The sequence below is a fragment of the Dromiciops gliroides genome, chromosome 2, assembly GCF_019393635.1.
Source record: "Dromiciops gliroides isolate mDroGli1 chromosome 2, mDroGli1.pri, whole genome shotgun sequence".
Lineage (NCBI taxonomy): Eukaryota > Metazoa > Chordata > Mammalia > Microbiotheria > Microbiotheriidae > Dromiciops > Dromiciops gliroides.
Genome location: NC_057862.1, coordinates 448,255,785 through 448,276,495, shown reverse-complemented (window position 1 = coordinate 448,276,495; position 20,711 = coordinate 448,255,785).

Below are 20,711 nucleotides of genomic sequence, written 5' to 3'. Positions count from 1 at the left end.
TGAAACTGCCGTAACAACATTCCTCCTTGTCAGCAATCTGTTCTCATCTCACTTTCCAGTGTCTTCAAAATAGAAGTGCTGCTCACCCAAAGTCAGGAGATTATTTTAGAGGGTCTTAGTCACATTTCTTTTGACTGGAAATCTTCTGAAATTCCTTCCAACTCTGAGATTCTATAGTTCTCTAATTCTGTGTATACTTAAAGAGCCACCCAGCCCTTTGCCCCACATCAATCTGCTTCCTTTCCCATTTATTCAAATCAAAACTTATTGGGTGATATTGTAATATAAGTGGAACTATCCTTTCCTGTCCTGTTCCCTCTGGCAGTGTCCCATAGGGTATAATCCTAAACCTCCCCGCCCAAGTCCCTTTATATTTTCAAGAAACAACATTGTTGTTGTTTTTTTAAATTACCACATTGAAACAAACATTTTTATAGTTCTTATAACTTCCATAGTTAATGTATATAATGTGGGGGTACATTTATTTTATTTTTAATTTATGGAATAAAGCAAGTCTTTTTGATAACATAGTATAATAAAAACATGATTGCACATGAAAACGTAAATCTATTACGTACAACTTGCTATTCCCTTTAAATATATAATAAAGTTATCATGTAAATTTCTTTTTTTCCTTTTTTCTTCCCTCCTTCCCCCCTTGAAATGACTGCCATTACACACAAATAGATATGTGTGGGTGTATAAAATTATTCTGTACAAACTTCTATTTATCAGTTCTTTTTCTCTATGCAGATAGCGTCTTCCTTTATAGTTAATTTGGATATTTGTAATAGTCAAAATTACTTATTCTTTCAATGTCGTTCTTAAATCAATATTGCTGTTGCTGTATACAATGTTTTCTTGGTTCTGCTCATTTCACTCACCATTATTTCATGCAAGTCTCCATGTTTTTCTAAGGTTGTTGAGCTCATCATTTCTTATAGCACAGTAGTGTTCCATCACAGTCATATACCACAACTTGTTCAGCCACTCCCCAATTGATCAGCATCCCTGCAATTTCTGTCCTTTATATAATGTGTTTTAAAGAGTATTTTCTGAACAAACTACCTCTGTCAGGGTATGAGAAAGATTAGTATTTTAATACTACTAATATACCAGCAATTTATAGAGAATGTGCATGGATATAGTTACAACTATATATCATTGGGCTTCAAAACTATGGTGTTTTCTCATTAAAATGTTTGTTGAAAATTGAATATCCTCTTAATAATAGTACGGGTTCACACTTCTATATACCAAGGTGATTTCACATCTGTCATACTCGCTACCTGTGTAGCCATGAGCAAATGACATCACCTCATTGGTCCTTAGTGTCCTCATCTATAAAATGAGCACTCTGGGCAAGATGATCTCAAAGGTCTTTTCTAGCTCTAGGGTCTTGCTCTTACTGATGCCAATCTCTTGGCAGTTAATCCAGATTCGGGTATTCCTAATGCAATAAATTGGTCATGATTTACTGCACTATAATAAGCTCCTGAGGGAAAGGACTGTGTCTTATCTAAACTTTTTATCTCTCCCACAACCCAGGATTCTAGACTTCAAGCTGATAATGGAGTTTAAGCCTAGCTCAAGTCTTCTGACTCCACAACAGCCTACAGTCCACCCCTGCCATTTATAGTCAACTGGGCCTCTCTGAGCCCTAGAGAGATTATGACTTGTCTAAAGCCACATAGGTAGTAAGTGTCAGAAACACAAATGTTTTTCAAATTGAATTCTATCCTTACCATATTGCCCTGTGATGAAAGTGGGACATAGATCCTTATCCCTATTTGACAGATAGGAAAACTGAGATTGTGACTTACCTAGGTCACAGAGCAAGCAAATAGTAATAGCTGGCATTAATTTATCTCATATTTAGGGTGCTCTACACATATTATCTCATTGATCCTCACAGCAATCCTGAGGGTAGTGCTAGAGGTCTTCATATCTCCACTTTACAAATAAAGAAACTGAAGCTCTGAGAGGTTAAAGGGCCCGCTCATGGTCAGAGTTCCAATAAGTGTCAAAGGTGGGACTTGTCCCCAGGTCTTTCCTGACTCCAAGTCCTCTCCAGTGAAAAATATAGTCCACAAATTATGTAATGCAAACTTTTAATAATGCAATCTTCATTGTTATTGTTCAGGCATTTTTCAGTCATATCTGACTCTTCTTGACCCCATTTGGGGTTTTCTTGGCAAAGATACTGGAATAGTTTGTCATTTCTTTCTCCAGCTACAAATGAGGAAACTGAGCCAAAAGGAGTTAAGTGACTTGTCCAGGATCACACAGCTAATAAGTATCTGAGGCCAAATTTGAACTTAGGAAGTTGAGTCTTCCTGACTCCAGACCTAGTACTCTATCTACTCTGCCACCTTGCAATCTAAGTATATCTTATTTGTCAACCTGTTCTAGACCGGCAGCTATCTTGACATAAAGAACTTTATCTTGAAAAAGGAAGTACTTTCTGTCTTTATAAATATTCTTTTTTCTTTTGGGTCACATGTTGTCCTGGAGTCTCTGGACTTCCTGGAATTTGTATCAACATTATAGATATTCCAGCAATCTTCAAACGCTCCAATTTTCCTAAACAATCAGACAAAAGAAATGTTCTTTGTTTGTAAAACAATGACAACCCAAAACCCAAAACCAAAAACAAACCTCTCACAAGTTTTGTTAACTTGATGATTCTACCAAGTGACCAGGTGACTAAGATTGTTCTCCAAGGTGAAAAATATCCCCAAACAGAACAGAACTGCATTGTTGTTATATCCATATATGTTATATATAATATGTATATGTGTAATTAAATATATTGTTTTATATATAGAATAGATGATATATATATATATATAAAAACACATCTATAATATTGATAAAACACAAACACACACATATAGATGTGTGTGTGTGTATCTGTGTGGTGATATATATCACCACTTTCTTTTTCCCTTGGCAAAGTCTCATTGAAGCATCTTTATATAGGCAGAGGCATTTCATGGTCAATGTACTATACTCTGTACTATAAATACAGATATGATCATGGTGTCTCTTTTGGGTAAATTGAGATTGCAAATGGGACTCCAGAGTCATGGAACTGAAAGGACAAACAAGTTATAGTTTCTCAGCTGAAGCTTTTCTGATTTCAAGCTTTTTTTCCCTTTTCAATATTTATTTTTTGAGCATTTATTATGCACCCACACTGTTTAGGCATTCCAAGGAAGTATTACAGATTTCTGAAACTCAATACATTGAAAAAGAATGAATGTTATTTTCCCCCAAGCTCTCCCCTTTTCCAGATTTCCCCATTACTTTTTTTTTTTTTTTTGGCGCGGCAATGGGGGTTAAATGACTTGCCCAGGGTCACACAGCTAGTAAGTGTCAAGTGTCTGAGGCTGGATTTGAACTCAGGTACTCCTGAATCCAGGGCTGGTGCTTTTATCCACTGCACCGCCTAGCTGCCCCCTCTAGCCTTCTTTAATTCATTCTATCTATTCCACAATTCAACAATACTGACTTCGCTGTTCCTTACACACAACACATCTCTGAGCTTTTTGTCTTTTCGATGACTGTTGACTATGCCTGAAATGCTTTTCATCTCCTTGTCCTGGCTGCTCTGGCTTCCAAGTCTCATCTAAAATCCCACCTTCTACAAGAGGTGGGCTTCCCCTCCTCTTCTCCCTCAAATCCCCCACACCCTATGCCTTCCCTGGGAAATTACCTCTTATTTACATTGTCTGTATTTCATATGTGAATAGTTGTATGTTTTCTCCACCATTAGACGGAGTTCCTTGAGAGTAGGAACTATGTTTTCACCTTTATCTGTATCCCTAACACTTAGCATAGTATCTGGTGTATAATAAATACTTAATGAATTCTTATTGACTAATTGACTAACAAAATAATCTACAAATTCCTGCCCTCAAGAAACTTTCATTCTAATTTCATTAGTCTATCCTGACTTGGAAGATCCTGTTATTTCAGGTCATCATCAGGTCCTAGGCTGGAAGTGATGCAGTGGATAGAGGGCTGAGCCTGGAGTCAGGAAGACCCAAGTTCAAATCCAGATTCAGACATTTACTAGCAGTGTAACTTTGGGCAAGTCACTTAACCACTGTCTGCCTTGGTTTTCTCAAGTGTAAAATGGGGATAGTGATAGCATCTACTTATCAGGGTTCTTGTGAGTAACAAATGAGATATTTGTAAAGTACTTAGCACAGCGCCTGACATATAGTAGTCACTTAATAAGTGCTTGTTCTCCCCCACCCCCAACCATCATCACCTTTCACCTAGACTACTACAAAAACTTCCTGGTTAGTATCTGCCTCCAGTATTTCCCTCTCTTGATCCCAGAGGTCCTTAACCTGGGATCTATGGTCAGGGGTCTATGGATAGATTTCAAAGGGTCTGTGTACTTGGATGGGAAAACTGCATCTTTACTTTCACTGACCTTAGGCTTTATTTTATTTTATTCATTTACTAACATTATCCTGAAAAGTAATCCATAGTCTTCACCAGATTGCCAACCAGGTCTAGGACACATAAGAAAAGTTAAGTGCCCCTGCTCCAATTCATCCTTTACACAAATAATCTTCCAAATATAGAAATGATCTTCATAAGACGCAGGCCTAGCTAGGTCACTCACCAGCTCAAGAATTTTCAGTGTCTCCCTATTGCTTCTAGGACAAAATATCAGGTACTCAACTTATCTTTGAAAACCCAAAACAACCTGGCTCCAATCTACTTTATTTCACATTACTCCTCATAATGTGGGAGTATTCTAAGTTCTAGTCATTCTGAACTACTGTCATTCTCTGAACTCAATAGATAAAGGCAAAATCATGGTTCCTACTCTGAATTCTAATGAGGAAGAAAACATGCAAACAACTATTCATATAACAAGATTCAAACAATGTAAAAAACAGGTAATTTCAGAGGGCAGGCTGAGCACAGGTGCCACTTCCTATAGCAAGCCTTTCCTCTGTCCTACCTGGTGCTGTCTCCCTCCTCAAATTATTTTATAATGACTTATCTCTGTGGCTTTGGGGAAATCAATCATTAAGAGGTGATAATTGGCTATAAAAGTTTTAAGCAATTCTTAGGGTTGAGATGTAAACATTCACAAGTAATTTGCAGAAGTAAGGTTGAAAATTTCTTTCTTCCCTTCTTTCTATTTTGTTTTTTCCCATTACATATAAAATAGTTTTCAACATTCTTTTTTTTTTTTTTGCAGGGCAGTGGGAGTTAAGTGACTTTCCCAGGGTCACACAGCTAGTAAGTGTCAAGTGTCTGAGGCCGGATTTGAACTCAGGTCCTCCTGAATCCAGGGCTGGTGCTTTATCCACTGTGCCACCTAGCTGCCCCGCAAACATTCGTTTTTAAATAAGATTTTGACTTCCAAATTTTTGTCCCTCCCTTTTTCCTCTCCCCCCCAAGATGTCAAGCAACCTCATATATATTATACACGTGCAATCACGTTAAGTATATTTCCACATTATTCATGTTGTGAAAGAAGAAACAGAACAAAAGGGAAAACCCACAAAAAAACAAAAAAGTGAAAATAGTATGCTTTGATCTTGCATTTAGACTCCATAGTTCTTTTTCTGGATGTGGGTAGCATTTTACATCATGAGTCTTTTGGAATTGTCTTGGATCATTATATTGCTTCAAATAGCTAAGTCATTCACAGTTGATTATTATATATTGTTGCTATTACTATGTATAATATTTTCCTGGTTCTGCTTACTTCACTTAGCCTAGGTGCATGTAAGTCTTTCCAGTTTTTTCTGAAATCCACCTGCTTATCATTTCTTATAATAGTATTCTCCTACATTCATATACCACTTCTTCAGTCATTCCCCAGTTGACAGGCATTCCCTCAATTTCCAGTTCTTTGCCTCCATAAAAAAGTTGGTATAAATATTTTTTGTACAAATAGGTTCTTTCCCCCTTTTTTGGGACGTCTTTGGGATATAGACCTAGCAGGGGTATTGTTGGATCAAAGGATATATACATTTTTATAACTCTTTGGGCATAGTTCCAAATCACTCTCCAGAATGGTTGGATCATTTCATAACTCCACCAACAGTACATTAGTGTCCCAGTTTTCCACATCTTTTCCAACATTTATCATTTTTCTTTTCTGTCATAATAGCCAATCTGCTATGTGTGAGGTGGTACCTCAGAATTGGTTTAACTTGCATTTCTCTAATCAATAGTTATTTAGAGCATTTTTTCATATAACTATAGATAGTTTTACTTTCTTCATCTAAAAACTGCCTCTTCAATATCCCTTGACCATTTATCAATTGGGGAATGACTTGTATTCTTATAAATTTGACTCAGTTCTCTACATATTTGAGAAATGAGGCCTTTATCAGAAACACTGACGATAAAATTTTTTCCCCAGTTTTCTGCTTTCCTTCAAATCTTGGTTGCATTAGTTTTGTTTGTGTTAAATCTTTTAAATTTAATGTAATCAGAATTATCCTTTTTGTATTTCATAATGTTCTCTATGTCTTGTTTGGTTATAAATTCTTCCCTTCTCCATAGATCTGACAGGTAAACTATTCTTTGCTCTCCAAATTTGCTTATGGTATTATCACCTTTTATGTTTAAATCATGTCTCCACTTTGATCTTGTCTTGGTATATGGTATGAGATGTTGGTCTATGCAAGGCTAAAAATTTCAACTGCTATGTAGAGTAGTGGAAACTTGGTAGGGACTTGCACTGAGTGTGTGATACCCCACAGCTGAGTGGTTGCTGTCTGTGCTACAAGAATAGGCTCACCTACCTCCTGGAGGAGAAGGTGAAGGGACCCAAAGAGCACCTCTCCACCCTCTAGGATATAAAGGAGAATGAATTATTCCTAAAGGAAACAGAAGCAAGGTTACCATAAGAAAGCAAGAGATCTAAGATGAAGAAGATGAAACTGTCAGGATTATGGATGGAGAGTACAGCACAGTGGCGAAAGGGAAGAAAAAGAACAGCCTGTACAATTAGAGTTTCAAAACAGATGTGAGGTTTCTCCTAAATAGGAGTGAGCTGGGTAATTTAAGGAGGGAGAAGCCACTTGTGCTACAATGAGTGATAGTCACAGAAGCTTTTGGAGGAAGGACCATGCAGTAGGGGGCAGAGGAAGTAATGGTTGATGAGTCCCTATTCAGGCATTGATGTAGCTATCTATTAACAGCCTATGGAGAGGACTGTTGTGTTCCGGGGGCACATATCCAAGACACAACAGAGAACTTTTCAAGGCTTATCAAAACAGATGATAACTACCCACTTCTGGTGATTCACTTGGGCACGAATAACACTTCCAGAAGGAACATTTTTTAAAAGTATTGCCAATGATTATGAAGTCTAGGGCAAAAAAAGAATGAAGATCATAAAAGCACAGGTTGTGTTTTCCTTGATGTTGCCCATTGAAGGCAAGGGATACAGAAGAGAAAAATTAATTTAGGAAGTGAACAGCTGCTTAGGAATTTGATTGGGATTTCTGGACTAGAACTTACAATGTAAGGATGACAAGTTCTTGGCTAGAGATGGAGTATGCCTAACAAAGGCTGAGGAAGAGTGCATTTTCTCCAACTATTCCATAATTTGAATCAAAAGGCTTTAAACTAAAAAGAATGGGAGAGGAAGAAAACTGCCTTATGCATATCCCTCAAGTTAGATACTATGATAAAGTAGCTACAAAAAAAGGAAGAAGAATAACAGCCAAGACACCTGGAAATTCACAGGAGATGAAAGCAAAAAAAAAAAAAAGAATCAGTAATAAGATCCATGGTTTCAAATGCCTATACACAAATGCCTGAAGTTTAGGCAACAAAGAAGAGGAACTAACAGCCCCAAACAAGGGAGCAAATTTGACCTTATGGATATCACTGAGACTTGGTGGAATGAAACCCATGACTTGACCATGGTTCTGGATGACTCTACCTTATTCAAATGAAACAAGGTAGTTCAAAGGTGGTGGTGGTGGTGGTTGTCATTGTTTCATTATCTCAGTTGTATCTAATTCTTCATGACCTCTTTTGGGGTTTTCTTGACAAAGATACTGGACTGGTTAGCCATTTCCTTCTCCAGCCTATTTTATAGATGAGTAAACTGAGGCAAATTGGGTTAAATGACTTGCCATGGGGTGAGACAGCATTTTAAATATAAAAGGAATATTTATGCGAGGAAATGCAGAAACCAGAGAAGGATAGCAGGATGAGGAGGATTTCTGTGAAAGTCAAAGGAAGGTGAAATAATGATTTTGCCATTGGAGAGAAAGAAGCGATAGAGGAGGAGTTTGGTAACAGATCACAAGGCTGTCACTGTGGCGAGATGTGGTAGTGATAGGAGATTTCAGTTATCCAGACATCTACTGGACATCTCTCTATCAATAACATAACAACTAATAAATTCTTTACTTGCTGTACTGATAATGTAAGTCTTCAAAAGGTGGAGGAGCCAAACCGGGAAATTCTATTCTCTGTCTGATTCTCACTAATAGATAAATGGTTGTTGCAATGAAAATTATGAAAATCCTTGGGTGAAATGACCATTTTAGGCTAGAGTTTGTGATAGGTGAGGGGCAATTTGGACATAAATGTGGCATGCACCCTACATTTGGGGAAAATAGATTTCCAACTTTTGGAGGATAGGCAGGATCCCAATGGAGTAAAATACTACAAGGGAACTCATACTAGGGAAAATAGTATATATTTAAGAATGCAGTTCTAAAGACACAAATGGTAACAATTAGAAAATGAGATTTGTATGAAAAGAATGATGTGGATACATGAGAAACTCATCAGTCAACTTAATTTTTTTAATGCACAGGATATTAAAGCAAAGTCATATAACATAAGATAAATATAAGAGTGTAGAACAGTCTAACAAACAGTTGCAGAAATGCTAAAGCTCAGATAAGGCTAGCAAGAGAAATTAGTGGCAATAAAAGGGTTTGGGTTTTTTGAAGCTATATCAGAGAAAAAGGAGTCTCAAAGAAGGAATGGGACCTTTGCTTGGAGTGGTTGGGATGATGATAACTGAAAACATCGAGAAAGGAGAGCTACTTGATTATTAATTTGTTTCTGTTTTCTCTGCAAAGAACAACTTTTGAATGGAAATGAATAATAGAGAGTGAATATCCAAGATAATTAAGGTGATAGTAAAAGAGTACCTACCTGCTCTTGATAAATTGAAGTCACCTGACCCAGCTGAATCACATCCTTGGGTATTGAAAGAACTCACAAACATTATTGTTGAAGTAACAGGAACATTGTGTGATGATCAACTGTGATAGACATCTCTTATCAGCAATACAATGATCCAAGGCAATTCCAAAAGATTCATGATGGAAAATGTTCTCCACATCCAGACAAAGAACTATGAGTCTGAATGCAGATCAAAACATACTATTTTCACTTTTGTTGTTGTTGGGGTTTTTTTGTTTCTTCTTTCTTGTGGTTTTTCTCTTTTGTTCTTATTCTTCTTTCCCAACATGACTAATAATATGTTTAACATGATTGTACTGTATAACCTATATCATATTGTTTGATGTCTTGGGGAGGGGGGAAGGAAGAGGAGGGAGAAAAATTTGGAACTCAAAATCTTACAAAAATGAATGTTGAAAACTATTTTTACATATAATTGGAAAAAATAAAATAAAACTATTAAAAATGTTATTGTTGAGCCACCATCAGTGATATTTGAAAGATCATGGAAAATGGAAGTAGTATCAACAGATGGAAGAAGAGGTGCTACCTAATTTTCAAAAAAGGGAAGAGAACAAGAGTCTGCACACTATGGATCATTGAGCCTGCTTTTTTTATTTCTGGGAAACTTCTAGAACAGATCATTAAAGAGATGGTTGGCAAATATCTATGTAGGAAAGCAGTGATTCCAAAAAGCCAGCAATGGTTTCATCAAGAATAGATCACGCCAGGCTAACCTTATTTACCTTTTTGACAGGGTTACTCATTGATGAAGGGAATGCAATTGATGTAGTTTACCTAAAGTACAAAAAGACTTTTGAAAAATAATTTTTCATGCTTATTCTCAGGAATCTTGTGGATCTCCATTCTTATGAAGAAAACAGAAAAATGGATTACACAACAATACAATCAAATGACTTATCACTGGATGGACTAAAAGAGTAGTTGTTAATACTTCAATTTCAACATGGTAGGAGCTTTCCAGTGGAGTACACCAAGTATCTATCCTTGGCCCTGTGCAGCAGTTTAACATATTTATCAGTGACTTGAAGAAAGAAATAGATGGAATGCTCATCAAATTTGCAGATGATGCAAAGCTAGGAGGAATAACTAACACAGTCAGTGACAGAGTCCAGATCCAAAATGCTCTTGAAAAACTAGAGAATTTAAGCTGAATCAAATAAGATGAAATTCAATAGGGATTGACATAAAGTTACACAGATGTACAACATCAGCTTCATAGATATAAGATGGGGGAAATATGGTTAGGCAGCAGTTTTCTAAAAAAGATGTAGGGGATGTAGTGTACTACAAACTCAATATAAACCAGCAATGTGTTTTAACAGCTAAAAAAAAGTGAATGGGATCTTGGGCTGAATTAAAAGGGCCATAGCTTCCAGGAATAGGAAGGTAATAGTTCCACTGTCATCTGCTCCTGTCAAACCATACCAAAGTATTTTGTTCAGTTTGGGGTACTGTAGCTTAAGACTTTGATAAGAGATGTGTGACCAGGACAAGGAAGGAACTTGAGTCCATTACATATAAGGTCAGATGTTGCCAAGAGGCCAGTTAGGATTGATGTTAGGACGTCCTCAAGCATTATATGGATGAGCTCTTATCTGGTATGTTATAGTGAGGGGATGGGGTTTCTCTTCTGTATGGGTTGAACTAAATGGACACTGAAATTCTAACTCAAGTTCCATGATTCAATGAGTCTGTGATTGTATCCAATAGTAGAATGTAAGTTCTTTGGAGGCAGAGACTGTTTTAAATTTTTCAATAATTGTATCCCTAGTACCCATTATAACACCGTGAAAAGTAGGTATTTGATAAATGTTTGTTGAAATGAACAAATTAAAAAATAATAATAAACATTTTTATTTAAAGTTTTGAGTTCCAAATTCTATCCCTCCTTCCTTCCCTTCCCTTCCCTCCTTGCTCCCTGAGACAGTACGCAATTAGATATAGGTTATACATGTGCAATTATGTAAAACATTACCATATTGGTAATTTTGTATAAGAAAACTTGAAAAAAAAAGAAAAAATGAAAGAAAATGAAAAATAGCATGCTTCATTCATGGTTCAATATCAGTTTTCTCTTTGGAGGTGGATAGTATACTTTATCATTAGCCTTTTGGTATTGTCTTGGATCATTGAAATGAATATTTTAAAGCAACATTAACTTCTTACTACATACAGTGCAATTGACTTCTTACTATGTTCCAAATGTTTCTCAAGTCATGCCATCATTTAGCTGGAGGCTAGGTTTCTAGGAAGAGATTCACCCAAATAAATAATATTTGTTCATGGTTTTACCCTTTACATTTTCCAACTTTATCATCACATTTTGAATAGCCACTGGCTCCTTAAATGAATCACAGAAGTAAGGTATTTTCCTCTTTGTACCAGATGAGAGAGCCTTAAATACCAGTTGCCCATCCCAGAATGTCAGTATTTTAGAGCAATGAGATAATCTTCTGACCCACTGACCCACCATCAGCAAGATGGGTGACAAGTGCTTTTCCAACAGAGCAAAGGAGTTGTATTGGAGGATGGGAAAAAAGTCTTGAAGACCTGGGTTTGAATCTGGGCTCTCCACTTGGTAGAAGCATTTGGGAAAGTCACTCAGGCTCTCTGAGCCTCCATTTCCTCCTTTGAAAGAGGAAAAGTTTGGATGAGAAGTTCTCTAATGTCCTTTCCAGCTGTAAATCCTTTGATCTATGATCCAGCTCACTTTTCCTCTTTGAGTATCCATTTCCTTACCTGTAAAATGGGGATAATAATACTTTGCCTACCTACTTCACAAGGTATAGTAAGGGATGGGCTTTGTAAACCTATAATGGATGAGCCAGAAAAAAATTAAGTGCCTAATATGTATCAGGCACTTATGAGTTAGGAATACAAATACAAGCTGAGACATTTCCTGTCAAGTAACTTACGTTATAGTAAGAGGAGGCAAGTCATATAGAAGAAGACCCATACAAATGTTAGCTAATATTAATATTATGACCAACGACAGGGATTTCATAGAAACCTGTTTGATATTTCCTCCTGATTCTCAAAGTCGTGCTACTCAAGACCAGGAAGCCCCTTATGATAAATACTTGCTTTTGCAGAAAGCTTTTAACTTTCCAAATGTCTTTAATGTCATTCCCCCCTGACACTACTCCTAAGCACTGGAGTTCCTTGGCTTATGTTCCTAACAGTATTCAACAAGGACAACTAAACAAGATGAACCCAGTGAGCAAAATAAAAGCATGTATTGAAATTCACTGTTGACTCAATTTAAAAATAAAGCTTAATTCTGAATGCAAGACTCCTTCCTCCCCCTTCTGAAAAAATAACAATGCATTTGGGAATTTTCTGTGGAAGCTGTTAAGAGGTGAAATGCAGCGTGCTGGAAAGAACTGAAGCTCTAAAGTCATAGGCCACGGGTTCCATTTCTGCCTCTTGCTTACTATGTAATCCTGGGAAAGTCATTTAATTTTTCTGAGTTGTAGTTTTTCCTCATCTGTAAAATGAAAAGGTAGGTCTGGATAAGCTCTTAAGTAGACTTATGTCAACTTTTTAAAAGAGTGACTACATTTCTAGCTATCAGAATGGAGAACTTGAGGGGCCAAGGCATCTCAGACATAACCGAGCTCAGAGGCATAATTAGGAATTTTTTTGTAACTAGGACAAGAACTACAAACTAAACCAGGGGCAAGAACGTGAAAGGCACAGTCAGTTGGGGTGTGGCAGTAGAAAGGGGATGACAGATACCATGTATACCAACCTGTGGGGGGGGGACATTCCAGGATCACACTGTTGAAGAGACTCCCCCCAACCCCCAGGAAAAATTAGGCATTTAGTAGTTTCCTATTTAAATCAATTATTCTTGATAACTAGGTATCAAGATCAGCCGTCCTGACATTTGGTATCTAAGAAATTTGATCACTGGGAGTTGGGGAGGATTGGAGTGGTCAGCATTACACTACTATACCATGTAGGTTAGGCTAGGTTTTTTTTCCCTTAATTGTCTCAAAGGACTAAAGCCACAGACCATTCCCACTGCTTCCTTGTCCCATACATATAAAAAGGCTAGGGCACGTGGAGGTCCAGCTCTTCCTCAAAGCTTTTAACCCACAATCTAGCAGCATGACCAACATTAGTGCAGGAAAGCTATGCTTAGCTGAATCAATGCTATATCCTTGCTAAATATCCTTCCCCATGCAATGGCTAAGTAAATCTTCTTTTATTAACTTAGATGGAGTTTAAGCATCTCATTTCATTCTAGTCTCCACCCTGAGTTAATAGACAGGTGTTAGACTTGGCTTACTACAGGTACCAGTTTTTGAAAGCTGACCATACTGGTTCTCAGGCTGCCCCTTTCCCCCGGGGGAAATGATTTAAGGTAGGCCTTGAGCCACTGCTTTCTAGGATTCCTTCCCCACTTCTAGGCTGGACCAGAAGTAAGTACTGCCAACCTCAGCCTCTACCTGAGCAATTCCACAAAACAATCAAGCAACGAAACCCTCCTCTACTTTTATTTTCACCATCCTGTTACTGTAACCGAGTCACAACTCCACCTCTCTTCTTCTCCCTCTCTATACCAGGCTGTAATCTGGATCTACCACCAAGCCCCTAGACAATTGCTTTTCAGTATTTTTCCATATGTACGCATCTGCCCCAGGTGTGGGGCAAATTCTTGCCCTTGGATAATTTTCCACCATGAGGCAAAGCCCTAATTGCTCTGCCTGAGCTAGAATTCACAGGATATTTATGGGAACTGGAATGGGAAGGGAGGAAATGAGCAAAATTAAGAGTGGGAATATCAGAGATTTTAGTGGCATGTCTTGGGGTTATACATTTGTAATTTTGTTTGCAACTCGGAATCATTTTCCATTCATTTATCCCTTAATATGTGGAAAATTCTATAGTGGGAAAATGGTCCATGAGGTGAAAATGTGTATAGTAAAACCAGATTATATTCTATAAAAGAGGAGGAAGGACTTCAGACGCCTCAGCTTTATTCTTCCTAAGAAGAAAGGACATTTCAGGGACCTCTTAGCATATTCAATATATGGACAACCAACATATACAATGATCAAGTTGCAAAGAGTATCCACCAGCAAAGAGTCCCTTTAGGACTCTCACTTTTCTAGGTATAAGTTACTATTTATTGCCAAAGCAAAAATCCTTAAGGGGAATGTACACATATAGGGCTAGGATGTTGTAAATGGGGTTACATTCGACCAACTACCCCATACTTTTTCCTCATGTGTGGAGGCAACCTTTGAGTCTTTCAGACTATATCAGCAGAGTCTGACAAGCATTCCTAAGTGAGCAAGGGTTCGAATCTAGTCTTCAAGATAGACTAGTGACCCTTCATCATAGGAACTATCTAATTTAATTCAAAGAGGCCCATTACTAGAAAGTAGAACACCAGGGAATAATCTTTTTTCATGGCTTTTGCAACTTATGAAACTATCTTTTACAATATGGACAAAAAATGGTGTGGTAACTAGACTGTTGGACTTGGAGTCAGGAAGACTTAAGTTTGATGCTCCTTAGACACTTAATAGCTGCGTGAGCCTGAGGAAATCATACTACCTCTATGAACTTCTGGTTTCTCATATGTAAAATATATCTATAAATATAATATATAAAATATAAATATTTTATATATATATATATAATGATAGCACTTCACAGAATTGTTGTGGGCACCCATAACATAAATGAGATAACAAACATGAAAGTACAATATAAATGATGGCGAGTTGTAGGTGTAGGTATAGTAGTAGTAGTAGTAGTAGTAGAAGTAGTAGTAGCAGTGGTGGTGGTGGTACTGGTAGCAATGGTGGTGGTAGCAGTAGTAGTAGCAGCAGCAGTAGCAGTGGTAGTAGTAGTGGTGGTGGTGGTGGTAGTAATAGTAGTAATAGTAGTAGTAGTAGTAGTAGTAGTAGTAGTAGTAGTAGTAGTAGTAGTAGTAGTAGTAGTAGTTGTGCTGAGAAAAGCACCAGAGATTAGGTCTGAATTTTCCTTAAGCTGTTCTTTGTATTCTTATCATCAGAAAGTCACAGGATTGTATTTTTTAATTTGGATAACATTTGAGTTTAAACTGTAGCATAAGGAGACTTCTGCTACTGCTTGCTGAAAACATCTTAGGGAGAGGGAGCACTCTGAAGTTAAGAGAGTAGGGCCTAAATATCTTCAATGAAGGATAATTAAGAGGAGAGCTTCAAAGTCTCCTTGCTGCTCCATCAGAAAACATGTGTCACTCAGAGGTCAAGAAAATAAAGAGCTGAATGTTCGCCTCTGTTCTTTTCTTTCTGCCTTTTCCCTTTTCTCACAAGTAGTGAAAAGGTCCCTTTTGCCCCCTCAGAGGCCACACAGTGACAACCGAAAGCACGCTGTGCACTCTAGGAGAGGCCCCATTCTAAATATAGCCTCCTTCTTGTTCTAGTAATCCCTCCTGATGCCACAGGCCATGGGAAGCTTTATGGCCAGAAAGGTCCTCTCAAATTCACCTGGCTGGTTTCTATGGTGCTCCTCCTGCTCTTTCCTAATTCTCCAGGCCTTGTCCCTCTGCTTTACAGCAGTTATATTTAAAGGATTCTATGGCTTTGAAAAACTTGGAATTAGGATTTAAAATTCTATTGGCAAAGAATGAAAAATAACCAAGTGCTAAAATAATAAATTATTGAATAGAGTTAGTATTTCTATTTGGGGGAGGTAGGTCTCATTGAAAGTTTATTATGATCAGATTATATTTGAAGACACTAGGTTGGGAGATCTAGGGGAGATCCCTTACCCCCTACTCCTCTGAACCTAGGAGCTGGCCCAAACCATTTTTGTGATGTCACTGTTTCTTTATGGGGTTAAACTTAAAGGTTCAGCACTTATGAGGCTGGTTGTTTCCTCAACCTATTTTCTTTTATCTTTCATTATGGTATATTGCCACTGAGTGATGATGTCATGGTCCAATCAATTTGACTCCTGGTAGTTGTGGTTTATTGAGATACGGAAAGATTAACATGATTTGAAGGCAGGTCAGCAAGTACTTATTAAGCACCTATCATGTGCCTACAAGCACTGTGCTAAGGGCTGGGGATACAAAACAGTGGTGCCAAAACCCAGACAACATGCAAACACTATGTACAAACCAGATAGATGCAGAATAACTTGGAGATCAACTTAGAAGAAAGGCATTAGCATTAAGGTAGATCAGGAAATGCTTCTTCCAGGAGGTAGAATTTTACCTTAGACTTAAAGGATGTCAAGGAAGCTAGGAGGCAGCGACACAAGATGAGAAAAAATTCCAGATATAGGAGACAGCCACTCAATTACCCATTTTTGTGGAGGTCTTTTTGAACAAAAATAAACTTTTGTGTTGAAATAACTAAGTGCAAATATTAAAGCACAAGGTAGGGGGCAGAGTCAAGATGGCAGAGGAAAGACAGAGATTTTCCTGGGCTCTTCCAAATTTTACTTCAAACAACTTTAAAATAATGCCTTAAGGGGCAGCTAGATGGCACAGTGGATAGAGCACTGGCCTTGGAGTCAGGAGTACCTGAGTTCAAATATGGCCTCAGACACTTAACACTTACTAGCTGTGTGACCCTGGGCAAGTCACTTAACCCCAATTGCCTCACTAAAAAAAAAAAAATAATAATGCCTTAAAACAAATTCTGGAGTGGCACAACCAATAAAAGGATGAGGTGAAACAAATTTCTAGATAAGACAACTTAGAAGGTTAGCAGTAAAGGTGTGTCTCATTGAGGTGAGAGTGAAGTCCAACCCAGAGTAGGCAGTGCCCTGGCAAGCTAGCAGCAGGTCTTGGGGGCAATAGAATCAGCAGCAGTGCTTTCCAGAGCTCTCAGTCCACAGACAGGTATGGATCAGACACTGGGTGCAGGACTTGGTTGCATTGCCCATGTGAAGTTCTGGGCCAAGGGGAACATTTGGCAAAAGCAGGGACCCTGGTCACATTAACCTACCAAATACCACTATGAGAGGGGGCAGCTAAGTGGCGCAGTGGATAGAGCACCAGCCCTGGAGTCAGGAGGACCTGAGTTCAAATCCAGCCTCAGACACTTGACACTTACTAGCTGTGTGACTCTGGGCAAGTCACTTAACCCTCATTGCCCTGCAAAAAAACCCAACCAAGCAAACAAACAACAACAACAACAACAACAAAAACAACAAATACCACTATGAGCTTTATATCCCAAAAAGATTTTTTTTAAAGGAAAAGGATCTATATGTACAAAAATATTTATAGCAGGTCTTTTTGTGGTGGCAAAAAATGGGAAATTTAGGGGATGCCCATCAATTGGGGAATGACTGAATAAGTTATAGTATATGATTGTGATGAAATACTATTATGCTATTATAAGAAATGATGAGCAAGATGATCTCAGAAAAGCTTGAAAGGATTTACATGAACTGATGCAAAGTGAAATGAGCAGAACTGGGGAACAGTATACACAGTAATAGCAATATTGTACAATGACCAACTATGAATGACAGCTATTCTCAGCAATCATCCAAGACAATTCCAAAGGACTTATAAGGGAAAATGCTTTCTACCTCCAGAGAAAGAACTGATAAAGACTGAATGCAGATCAAAACATACTTTTTATCTTAACTTTATTTTTCTTGGTTTTGTTGTTGTTTTGTGTTTTCTTTTGCAACATGGCCAATATGGAAATATGTTTTGCATGACTGCACATGTATAATCTATATCAAATTGCTTGCCTTCTCAATGAGGGAAGAAAGAAGAGAATTTGGAACTCAAAATTTAAAGAAAATGAATGTTTAAAAAGCGTTTTTACATGTAATTGGGAAAAAAATTTAAAAATTTTAAAGGGACATTATTTCAAAGGTTATCTTTGAAAACTTAAAAACGCTTTAATTCTCCAAAGTCAATCCACTTATTTAAGACCAGGCCCAACTCAGTAACTATTTGTAGCATCTGCTCAAAAATTATATATTGGTGGGACAGCTAGATGGCACAGTAGATAGAGCACCGGCCCTGGATTTGGGAGGACCTGAGTTCAAATCCGGCCTCAGACACTTAACACTTACTAGCTGTGTGACCCTGGGCAAGTCACTTAACTCCAATTGCCTCACCAAAAAATAAATTATATATTGGTGGACCAGCTCTATGACCTATATCATACAAAAAAAAGTAATTCCAAATATAACACGTGTTCTTATCCCTTTGCTTACCTATCACTTATACTTATAAATTAAGCCAACACTATTGTTCCTGGTACATATCATGAACTTAATAAATACTTGTTACTTTCTTGCTTGATTGAAAAAAACATAAAGTAGCCTACGTACAATTTGGTACCTTTCTCACTAACTTCTAACTGCAATCTGCCTCATAACCATCTGGCTATTTTATAATGGGCATTTCTTTTGGAGTAAAGGCTGGATTAGATGGCCACTTAGATCCTTCCCAACTGAAAAAGTTTATGATTCTGTAATTGATACATATATCAACTACAGGGTAGCTAGATGACAGTGGCTAGAGCCAGGCCTGGAGTCAGGAAGACCTGAGTTCAAATTTGACCTTTGATACATAGTATCTGTGTGACCCTGGGCAAGTCACTTAACCCCAATTGCCTCACCAAAAAAAAAAAAAAAAGCTCTTTCTAGAATTATGTATGACTCCAAGACTTCTGCCAATTCAGTATCAAAATTCCTAATAGGAAGTTTTTACTCATGGCTTTTCTCCTTTGAAGCTCAACCAACATGGTATAGTGGATAGCACTGGACTTGAAAGTGGGAAGACCCAGTTTCAAATGTGGCCTTGGGCACTTATTAGTTTATTATTATTATTATAGTGGACAAGTTATTATAATATAACATTATTCATAGGCAAGTTGCTTCATGTTGCTGTCTCAGTTTCTTTATCAATAAAATGGGAATAATAATTTCATTTTTAAAAAATAACCTAATTTTTTAAAAAGCATGGATAAGTAAAGGGACAGTCTTGCCATTCTTTCTGGCTCCCCTACTTTCCTCTTCCTGCTCAACTTGATTCCCCAGAGTCTGAGGATAAAGTCCCTCTTTATCACAGCAGCTTTCTGGGGTGTTTGAGTGGTCACTGTCCACTTCAACACTGTTCCTTCTGACTCAGCTACCTTTGAGCCGTGGGCCATATGACAACCTAAGGGAGCTTATAACCTCTATCTTGGAATCTAGACTAACATCCTGAACCTTAAAATATAGTGGTTTGTTGTTGTTCAGTAATTGGGTTTTTCTTGGTAGAGATACTAGACTGGTTTGCCATTTCCTTTGCCAGCTCATTTTACAGATGAGGATATTTCCCAATTAACATATTTATCTCTACTTACTTATTTATTTTTTCTTTATATACTAAATTATTCCACAAACTATTATACTATATATACTATGCTGTATTATGCTATACCATATGCCATACTTATACCATATCTATGTACCATACTGTACCATATACCATACTATACAATGCCATACTATACTATATTATACTATACTGCTACTTTTATAACTATAATGTATAGTAGAAAGCATATCGGGCAGGGAATTAGGAGATCTAGATTCTCTCCAAAACTCAGTATAGCAAGATTGAATTGGCCTATAAGGGCCATCCCATTCATGCTGCATTTCAGAGTTGCAATTCTTGGTTCTGGTTTATCCTGTGGAAACTTTAGGACTTGCTTCCAACTACATGTGACATAGGGCTAAAAGGCTTGCACTTTCCCTCATTGGCTCTGGAGCCATCAGAGCTGATGACTCAGTGGATGTATACAAAAAGGGCAAGCTACCCTCTGAACCTCTCTCTTCCTTTTTGTCTGTGGATCCCATCAGGATTATTTCCAGCTGCTTCCTGAGAGGAGTGTGGGAGAAGGGACAAATTGTCCTTTTCTCCCCTCCCTGGGCTCCATTTAGCCACGAGCACATAGCATCTAAAAGACATGTCTTGCCTAAGAAAGCCTGAGTCTGGGATTGGGCTGCCTCTTTTGTATTTGTATTTTCCTGATCTTAAGTGAATGAGTACTTCTACTGAGATGAGTGAGTTCAAGACATCCAGAGGTTTCACCAGGTCTGAGCTGAATGGAAGCAGGGGAGGAATCCCTCTCAAGTACTATAGCACTTTTGAAGAAGACAGCAAGCAATAAAAGGATGGCCTGGCTGTTTTCCAGAAGATGTGTACCACTGTTATTTGGAAAGGAGAGAGCTGAGGTGAAGTGTAAAATGCCTAATTAGTAGTCCTGTAACATGCTTCATGTTTTGGTGAAGGTTTAAGTATCAACCACCCAGCAGATTTTTTAACAGTAGTTAAAAGTTGTTACTAAATCCTATTTAAGTTCCTCTGTTAATGCTTCCTTTTTATGATTAGCATTTCTTATGTGCATGGAGAAAAAAATTACCTGTTTCACTATTGCCTCATATGGTACATTGACTATCTTTTTGCTTTTCCTTTTGGGGGAAATCTTAGACGTGAGACATAACAAGAAGTGAAA